We start from the raw sequence: 9,255 nt of genomic DNA on the forward strand, positions 1-9,255 counted from the left end.
GGTCCTGGCTCCCGGGTCCGACTCTGGGGCCGGAAGTAGGCGGCTCCGCGGGGTGGGCCCGCTACAATCGGATGCCCGGCTCCGGCGGCCGCTCTAGCTGCTCAGAGGACTCTGTGCTCCGGGTCCCGGGTCGGACTCGGGCCGGAAGTAGGCGGCTCCGCGGGGTGGGCCCGCTGCAATCGGAAACTCCTGAAGAAAGGAGAAGGAGCGGAGAAGGAATAGGAGAGGGTGAAACAAAGTCTTTTATTTTTATTTCTAACTAATCCAAAAGATTATTGTTTTTCAAAGTAACAACAGCAATAGTATGTCGGGTTGTTACAGCACATGGATGAATAACACGAACGACAGCGGTGTCGGGGGCCGGGGAGACGACCAGGGATGCTGGTTGTAAGCACCCGCGCTTCCTATGAAGCAGTGAGTTACTTGAAAGGGGCTCAGGCTAGCTGTAAATATATATTGCAACCGCTAACATATTTTTCAAGGAAGTATAAATGATATGCTAAATAGAAATTGGAATTAAATAAGATGTCCAGTTAAACTAGAGAAGGCAGAAACAGGGAAAGACTTTTTTTCTTTTCTTCTTCTCTTTCTTAAAGTAGGCTCCACGACCAATATGGGGCTTGAACTCATCACCCTGATATCCAGAGTCCCGTGCTCTCCAGACTGAGTCAGTCAGGCACCCTGGGAAATTTTTTTTTTTAAAGGAGCAAATGCAATGAATGAAAAACGGTTGCAAACATGCTGTATATTAACCTACACTCTTCTCAAGCTCTCATGGAACAGTCATCAAAATAAACTACATTCTGAGCCATAGAACACATCTTAGCAAATTTAAAAGGATAGAAATAATACAAAACATGGTCTCAAACCACAGTGAAATTAAGCTAGACATCAATAACAGAAAGATAGATAATCCCAAAATATTTGCAGATTAAACAATACACATGTAAAGGACAAATGGTTAAAAGAACATCTCAAGAAAAACTCTTAAATGTTTTAAACTAAATAGAGGTTAAAATCCAAGTTATCAAAATGTGTAGATATCAACAAACAGATTCCAAAGTTTGTAAGGAAAGGCAAAAGAGGGACGCCCGGGTGGCTCAGCCGTGCAGCGCCTGCCTTCGGCCCCTGCGTGACCCCGGGGTCCTGGGATCAACTCTGCATCAGGTCCCTGCAGGGAGCCTGCTTCTCCCTCTGCCTGTGTCTCTGCCTCTCTCTCTCTGGGTCATCAATCAATCAATCTTTTTTTAAAAAAGGAAAGGCAAAAAGACTCAATAGCCAACAGAATACTGAAGAACAACAAAATCTAAGCACTGATTCTACCCAACTTTAAAACTCTGTATAAAGCTACAGTAATCCAGGCAGTGTGGTGTCGATGAAACAGGAGACAAATAGATTAATGGAGCCGAATACAGAGCCCTGAAATAGACTCGCACAAAGAGAGTCAATTGATCTTTGATACAAGAGAACAGTTAATGGAGAAAGGATAGTTTTTTTTTTAAGTGACTTTATTTATTTTTAAGATTATATGTATTTTTTTTTTTAGATTATATGCATTTATTTGAGAGAGGGAGGACACATGCTTGAGAGAGCATGAGCAGGGGGAGGGGCAGAGGGAGAAGCCAAAGTTCCCTGAGCAGGGAACCTTATGTGGGGCTCTATCCCAGGACCCTAGGATCATGACCTGAGCTGAAGGCCGATGCTTAACCGACTTTGTCACCCAGGCACCCCTAAAGTTATTTAAAAACTGCTGTGCAGGGGATGCCTGGGTGGCTTAGTGGTTAAGCCCTGCTTTCAGCCCAGGGCCTGATCCTGGAGTCCCTAGATGGAGTCTGGTGGGGCTCTCTGCATGGAGCCTGCTTCTCTGTCAGCCTGTGTCTCTGCTTCTTTCTCTCTGTGTCTCTCATAAATAAAATCTTTAAAAACCCCCACAAACTGCTATGGAATTTTAAGTTCACAGCAAAATTAAGCAAGAGTAGGGAGATTTCCTATGTACCCCTGCTCCCACATATAAACAGCCTTCCCTACTACCAAATTCCCACACTAGGGTTGAACATTTCATTTATTTATTGTTAATTATGTCCCTAACATGGGACTTGAAGTCAACCCTGGGATCAAGAGTCCATGCTTCACTGATGGAGCTAGCCAGGTGCCCCTACAGTCAAACCTTTGTACAATCTTTGAACATATATTGACACACCATTCTCACTCAAAAGTCCACAGTTTACATTAGGGTTCACTCTTGCTGTTGTAATTCTGTGGGCTTTGAAAACTGTATAATGATATGTATCTACCATTAGAATATTATACAGAATAGTTTCACTGTCCTAAAAAATCTTCTGTGCTTCACCTATTTATCTTGTACCATCACTTAAAATGATAGTTTACCCCAAGTATATAAAAATCTAGGTGCAAAATTATTTTCTCTTAGCACTATGAATATATAATTCTATTGTTTTCTTATTTCCAGTGTTATTAACAGGTCTGATTTTAATTATATTTTTCTTTTGTAAGTAATAATCTCTTTGAAAGATTTTGAGATATTTTTCTTTTTATATTCTTAAATTTCACTACAGTATATCTAGTGCATGTGTTTTTTCTTTCTTTCATGTTTGACACTCAGAGCCATTTTGTCTGAGGTTGCTGATCTTTATTCCAAGTCACATTAAAAATATTTATCTTCCATTTATTTTTTCTTTTAAATATCAATTTTGATACTTCTATTTTCATCTTTCCTATCACTCAAGTTTTTTTTTTTTTTCTTTTTAAGGTAGGCTCCATGTCCAGTATGGAGCTGAACACAGGCTCGAACTCATGACCTTGAGGTTAAGACCTGAGCTGAGATCAAGAGTTGGAGACTTAACTGACTGAGACACCCAGGAACCCCATGATTTTTTAAAAAAATTTTACCTGCCTTCATTCTTTCTGGTGTTTTCTTTTCTTTTCTTTTTATAAAATATTTTATTTATTTATTCATGAGAGAGAGAGAGACATACAGAGGTAGAAGCAGGCTCCATGCAGGGAGCCCGACGTGGGACTCGATCCTGGGACTCCAGGATCACGCCCCAGGCCGAAGGCAGGTGCTAAACCACTGAGCCACCCAGAGATCCCTCTTTCTGGTGTTTTCTTTTCTTTTCTTTTTTTTTAAATTTTTATTTATTTATGATAGTCACACACACACAGAGAGAGAGAGAGAGAGAGGCAGAGACACAGGCAGAGGGAGAAGCAGGCTCCATGCACTGGGAGCCCGACGTGGGATTCAATCCCGGGTCTCCAGGATCGCGCCCTGGGCCAAAGGCAGGCGCCAAACCGCTGCGCCACCCAGGGATCCCTTTCTGGTGTTTTCTAGAGAGTTCTTCAACTTTGATCTTCTGTCTCACTGATGTGTTTTCAATTACGTTATTTCTACTACTTATCCCAGCTACAGTGTTCTTTATTTCAAATGTTAGTTTTCATATTCAATAGTTCCACTTGGTTTATTACTAGTGCTTCTTTGTGTCAATAATATCATTTTATCCCTTTACAGATATTCACTTTATTTTAAATTCTAGTTCTGCTGTTCTATTAATTTTAATTCATCTAGTAGAGTTTGTACAGCTTGCTCCTATCTTTTATCATGATTGTGATTCAAAGATGTCTGAAACTTCTTCCTGTAAATTCATTTCCGGGTGACCAGTGCTCAGTCTCTAGATTATGTCACACCTGGTGACTTAAAAGGGGAAGGACCATATATCATAGTAGAGATACAGCTCACAATCTGCCTCCTTATTGACCCTCACCAGATGATCATGCCTCTTGGGGGAACCTCCCTATATCTTCTCTTTTCATTAGTTATTTTTTTAAAGATTTATTTATTTGAGAGAGAGGGAGAGAGAGAGGGAGAGCGTCCTCAAGCAGACTCCCCTGAGTGTGGAGCCTGATACAGGGCTCAATCCCCAGGACCCTGAGATCGTGATCTGAACCAAAATCAAGAGTCGGGTGCTCAACTGACTAAGCCACCGGATGCCCTGGCACTCGTCTTTTGAAAGAACTTATCTTCTGTAGTTGGAATCACCTGATTTTAGGGCTGTGGCCATCAAGAATGTGATATAGAATATTCAGGGGTTAACTAGGTTCTGGTGACTCCTGATATAACTCTACTGGACTGCATGCTGCTAGGATTGTGTTTGTGTGTATAAGCCTGTTATGGGCTGAATTGTATCTCCCCCTCAACTCCAGAAGTCCTAGTCCCAGTACATCACAATATCACCTAATTTGGAAATAGGGCCATTGCAGATATAATTAGTTAAGATGAGGTCATACTGAAGTAGGATGGGTCTTAATCCAATTTGGCGTCCTTGTAAGAAGATGGCCATCTGAAGACAGACACAGGGAGAAGATCATGGGAAGACCAAGGCAGAACAAGCCAAGTTATGCAAGTCAAGGAATGCCCAAGACTGCCAGGAAACAACCAGAAATTAAGAAGATGCAAGAAGGGATTTCCTTACAGGTTTGAGAGGGAGCATAGCCCTACTAACATCTTGGACCTGTAGTTTTACCCCCCAGAGTTGTGAAAAATAGATTCCTGTTGCTTTAAGCACATGGGTTGTGATATTCTGCAATGGCAACCCCAGGGGGCCAATATACATCTTCACAGTGGTGAGGGCACAGGTAGCAATCTTCTCAAGGTAGTAAGGTGGGGGAGAAAAGGGCACAGTTCAAGAGCTTCCTTCCATCACCAGGGTCTGGGTCACTACTCCAGGGTTTCAGTTCTTCCCAAATTTTTCCTCTCCCAAGATAGTTCTTTAGTTCTTATAGCACTTACTTTTCTCCCCCAGTGCCATATACTTTTTGTTTACTTCTATATGAAAGTAAGATCATGGACTCAGAATTTAGAATTATACTGTTTCTAACCAAAATATGCAAGTAGAAAGTAAATGGGCTCCCACCAGTTGGACACTGGGAGGCCATCACACCTCAGTTTCTTAGTTTGTTAAAATGATGTTCCTTCTACACACAGCTACAGTCTAAGACAAAACACCTTCTCCAAGAATGCCTTATGGTCAGTAGTGTCTTGTGATATTTGTATGGAGACAGGAATCACTCAAGCAAGAGGGGAGTGGGCTTCCTGACAGTAAGACAGGGAATAGGAAAGCTTGCATGACTTGTGGGGCTGGAGGTGGGGGGAAGCAGTCTTGTAGACATAAATTAGATCACTTCAAAAAGACTGTTTGAAAGGATATCTGATATTATATCTTTAAAAGGAGAAATTATGTTTTAAATATTTTATTTATTTATTTTTAGGAGGAGGGTCAGAGGAAAAGGAATGGAGAGTCTTCTTAAGCAGATTCCATGCTGAAAGTGGAGCCTGATGAAGGGTTTGATCTCACAACCCTGAGATCGTGACCTGAGCTAAAACCAAGAGGCAGATGCTTAGCCAACTGCACCACCTAGGTGCCCAGGAGAATAATTTTTTTCAGTAAAACATTTTATAAAAATGTATCACTTGTTGAGAATTTAACCTTCTCTTATAGACATGACATGTTCTACCAATTATGGGGGCAGTTCTTTTTTAAGATTTTATTTATTTATTCATGAAAGTAGATATTCATGAAAGACACAGAGGGAGAGAGGCAGAAACACAGGCAGAGGGAGAAGCAGGCTCCATGTGGGGAGCCCAATGTAGGACTCGATCTCAGACCCAGGATCACGCCCTGAGCCGAAGGCAGACGCTCAACTGCTGAGCCACCAGGCGCCCTGGTATATACAATTTTTCATAGTACTCTCCTATAATATTTTTTGTTTCTGTAGAATTGGTAGTAATGTTCCAATTTTCATTTCTTGATTTTAGTAATTTGAATTTTCTCTCCTATTTCCTTACCTAAAGGAACATACCTATTCATCTACCTAAAGGTTTGTCTACGCTGTTAATCTTTCAAAGAAATACATTTATTTATTTTATTTTTTTTAAGATTTTATTTATTTATTCATGAGAATACACAGAGAGGAGAGAGAGAGAGAGAGGCAGAGACACAGGCAGGCTTCATGCAGGGAGCCCAACGTGGGACTCCATCCCAGGTCCCCAGGATCACGCCCTGAGCTGCAGGCGGCGCTAAACCCCTGAGCCACTGGGGCTGCCCAAGAAATACATTTAATTTCATTATTTTTCTCTATTGTTTTTCTACTCCCTATTTCATTTATCTGCTCTAATTTTATTATTTCTTTCCTCCAGAGAGTTTTGAGTTTAGTTTATTCTTCTTTGTTTTCTTCTTGGAGACTTTCTTGGTTCCAAATGTAAGCATTTATACCCATAAATCTCTCCCTTAACACTGTCTTCACTGTGTCCCGTAAGTGTTGGTATTCTTTTACTTTCATTCATTTCTACGTATTTGCCAGTGTCTCTTGTGATTTCTTCTTTTATCCACTGGTTGTTTAACAGTTTGTTGTGTAATTTCCACAAATTCGTTAATTTTCCAGTTTTACTTCTGTTACTGATTTCTAACTTCATCCTATTGAGGTCAGAGAAGATACTTTGAATATCTCTTTTAAAATCTATTGAGACTGGGATCCCTGGGTGGCGCAGCGGTTTGGCGCCTTTGGCCCAGGGCGCGATCCTGGAGACCCAGGATCGAATCCCACATCAGGCTTCCGGTGCATGGAGCCTGCTTCTCCCTCTGCCTATGTCTTTGCCTCTCTCTCTCTCTCTCTCTCTGTGACTATCATAAATAAATTAAAAAAAATAAAATCTATTGAGACTTACTTTGTGATCTAACAGAGTTTATCCTGGGAAAATGTCACATGTACACTTGTGAAGAACATGTAGAGTTTGGTTGGGCAAAGCATTCTATACATGTTTGTTAGATCTAGCTGGCATTTTTTTTGTTGTTGAATCCTCTACTTCCTCATTTATCTTCTGCATGTTCTATCCATTATTGAAAGTAGGGTATTAGGGACCCCTGGGGGGCTCAGTGGCTCAGTGTCTGCCTTTGGCTCAGGGCATGATCCCGGGGATGAAGTCCCGCATTGAGCTCCCTGCAGGGAGCCTGCTTCTCCCTCTGCCTGTGTGTCGGCTTCTCTGTCTCTCATGAGTAAATAAATAAAATCTTTTTATTTTATTTTATTTATTTATGATAGTCACAGAGAGAGAGAGAGAGAGAGAGAGAGAGAGGCAGAGACACAGGCAGAGGGAGAAGCAGGCTCCATGCAGGGAGCCCGACGTGGGATTCGATCCCGGGTCTCCAGGATCGCGCCCCGGGCCAAAGGCAGGCGCCAAACCGCTGCGCCACCCAGGGATCCCCAATGAATAAAATCTTAAAAAAGAAAAGAAAGGTATCGAAGTCTCCCAACTAATATTGTAGAACTATTTCTCTCTTTAATTCTATCAGCTTTTGCCTCATATATTTGACGAGTCTGTTGTTAGTTGCATAAATGTTTATAACTGTTATAACTTCTTTCTGTATTTAACTTTTTATTAATATGTTAATATATTAATAATGTCCTTTGACTCTTGTAAACTTTTTTTTTTAAAAGATTTTATCTATTTATTCATGAGAGACACAGAGAGAGAGGCAGAGACACAGGCAGAGGGACATGCGGGGAGCCCAGTGCAGGACTCGATCCCAGGACCTTGGGATCATGCCCCGGGCCCAAGGCAGGTGCTAAACCGCTGAGCCACCCCAGCATCCCGAATCTTGTAAACTTTTGACTTACCGTCCATTTTGTTTGATATTAGTACAATCACCTGGTATCTTTTGATTCCTATTTGCATGGAGTATCTTTTTCCATCCTTTCACTTCACTCTTTTTGTATCTTTGGGTCTAAAGTGAACTCTTGTAGGTAGCATATAGTTCTATCATGTGTTTTTATCCATTCTGGCAATCTTTGTCTTTTCATTGGACAATGTAATCCATTCAGATTTCAGTAACTATTGATAAAGAGGGACTTTTGTCATTTTGCTATTGATTTGCCTTATAGCTTTTTTGTCCATCATTTTCTGTATTACTGTCTTCTTTTATGTGTTTATCTTTTGTAGTAAAATCCCTTTTTAACTTCTTACTACATATATTTTATAACTCTTTGTTGTTACCATGGGAATTACATTTAATATCTTTAAGTTAGGAGATCCTTGGGTGGCTCAGCAGTTTAGCGCCTGCCTTTGGCCCAGGACACGGTCTTGGAGTCCTGGGATCAAGTCCCGTGTCGGGCTCCCAGCATGGAGCCTGCTTCTCCCTCTGCCTGTGCCTCTGCCTCTCTCTCTCTCTCTCTCTCTCTCTCTCTCTGTGTGTGTCTATCATGAATAAATAAAGAATCTTAAAAAAATTATATTATCTTTGAGTTATAATACTCTAATTTGAATTTATACCAGTTAAACCTCAATAAAAGAAAAGCTCTGCTCTTTACAGTCCTATCCCCACCCCTTTTGGTTGTCAGTATCACAGTTACATCTTTATACATTGTGTGCCTCAAAACATGAGTAACTATTTTAAATACATTGAATTCTTAAATTACAAAGAGAACAAAATTTGGAGTTGAAAAGCAAAGTTACAATAATAGTAGCTTTCAGACTAATAATATTTTGTTAAAAAATTAGTTTTTTTTATGTGGAAAACAAAAAAGTAGAGTTACAAACCATTGTTACAATACTAGCTTTTATAATTGCCCATGTGTTTACCTTTATTGAAATACTTATTTCTTCATATGACTTCAGGTTATTGTCTAGTGTCCCCTCACTTCGCCCTACAGGACTCCCTTCAGCCTTTCTTGCAGATTAGGTCTAATGGTAACAAACCCCCTCAAGCTTTTGTGTATCTGAGAATGTCTTAATTTTACTTCACTTTTGGACTGTTTGCCAGATATAGGGTTCTTCGATGACATTTTTTTTTCTTTTAGCACCTTGAATATATTGGCCCACTGCCTTCTGGTCTCCAAAGTTTCTGATGAGAAATCTGCTGGTATTCTTACTGAGGATCTCTTGTATTCAATGAGCCACTTCTCTTCTGCTCCTTTCAAGATTCTCTTCACTCAGCCGGGATTACTCTGATTATTATTTCTCAACAGATGCAGGAAGCACCACAGGCTACCTGCTGGGCTGCAGCCCTGACTGCCTCCCTGCCTGAGATGCATCCCTTGCTGGGATGCTGAAATCTATATCTGCCCCATTCGATCCACCTGTTCCTACAATTACCAGGAGGATTCTAGAGAGGAGATGGAGGGAGTTGTCTAATGGAGTGAGTGGTTAGGTAAAATGATTGCCATAGGGTTTACATGACTGACCAA

This window comes from Vulpes vulpes, unplaced genomic scaffold (genome assembly GCF_048418805.1).
Source record: "Vulpes vulpes isolate BD-2025 unplaced genomic scaffold, VulVul3 u000000671, whole genome shotgun sequence".
Taxonomy (NCBI): Eukaryota; Metazoa; Chordata; class Mammalia; order Carnivora; family Canidae; genus Vulpes; species Vulpes vulpes.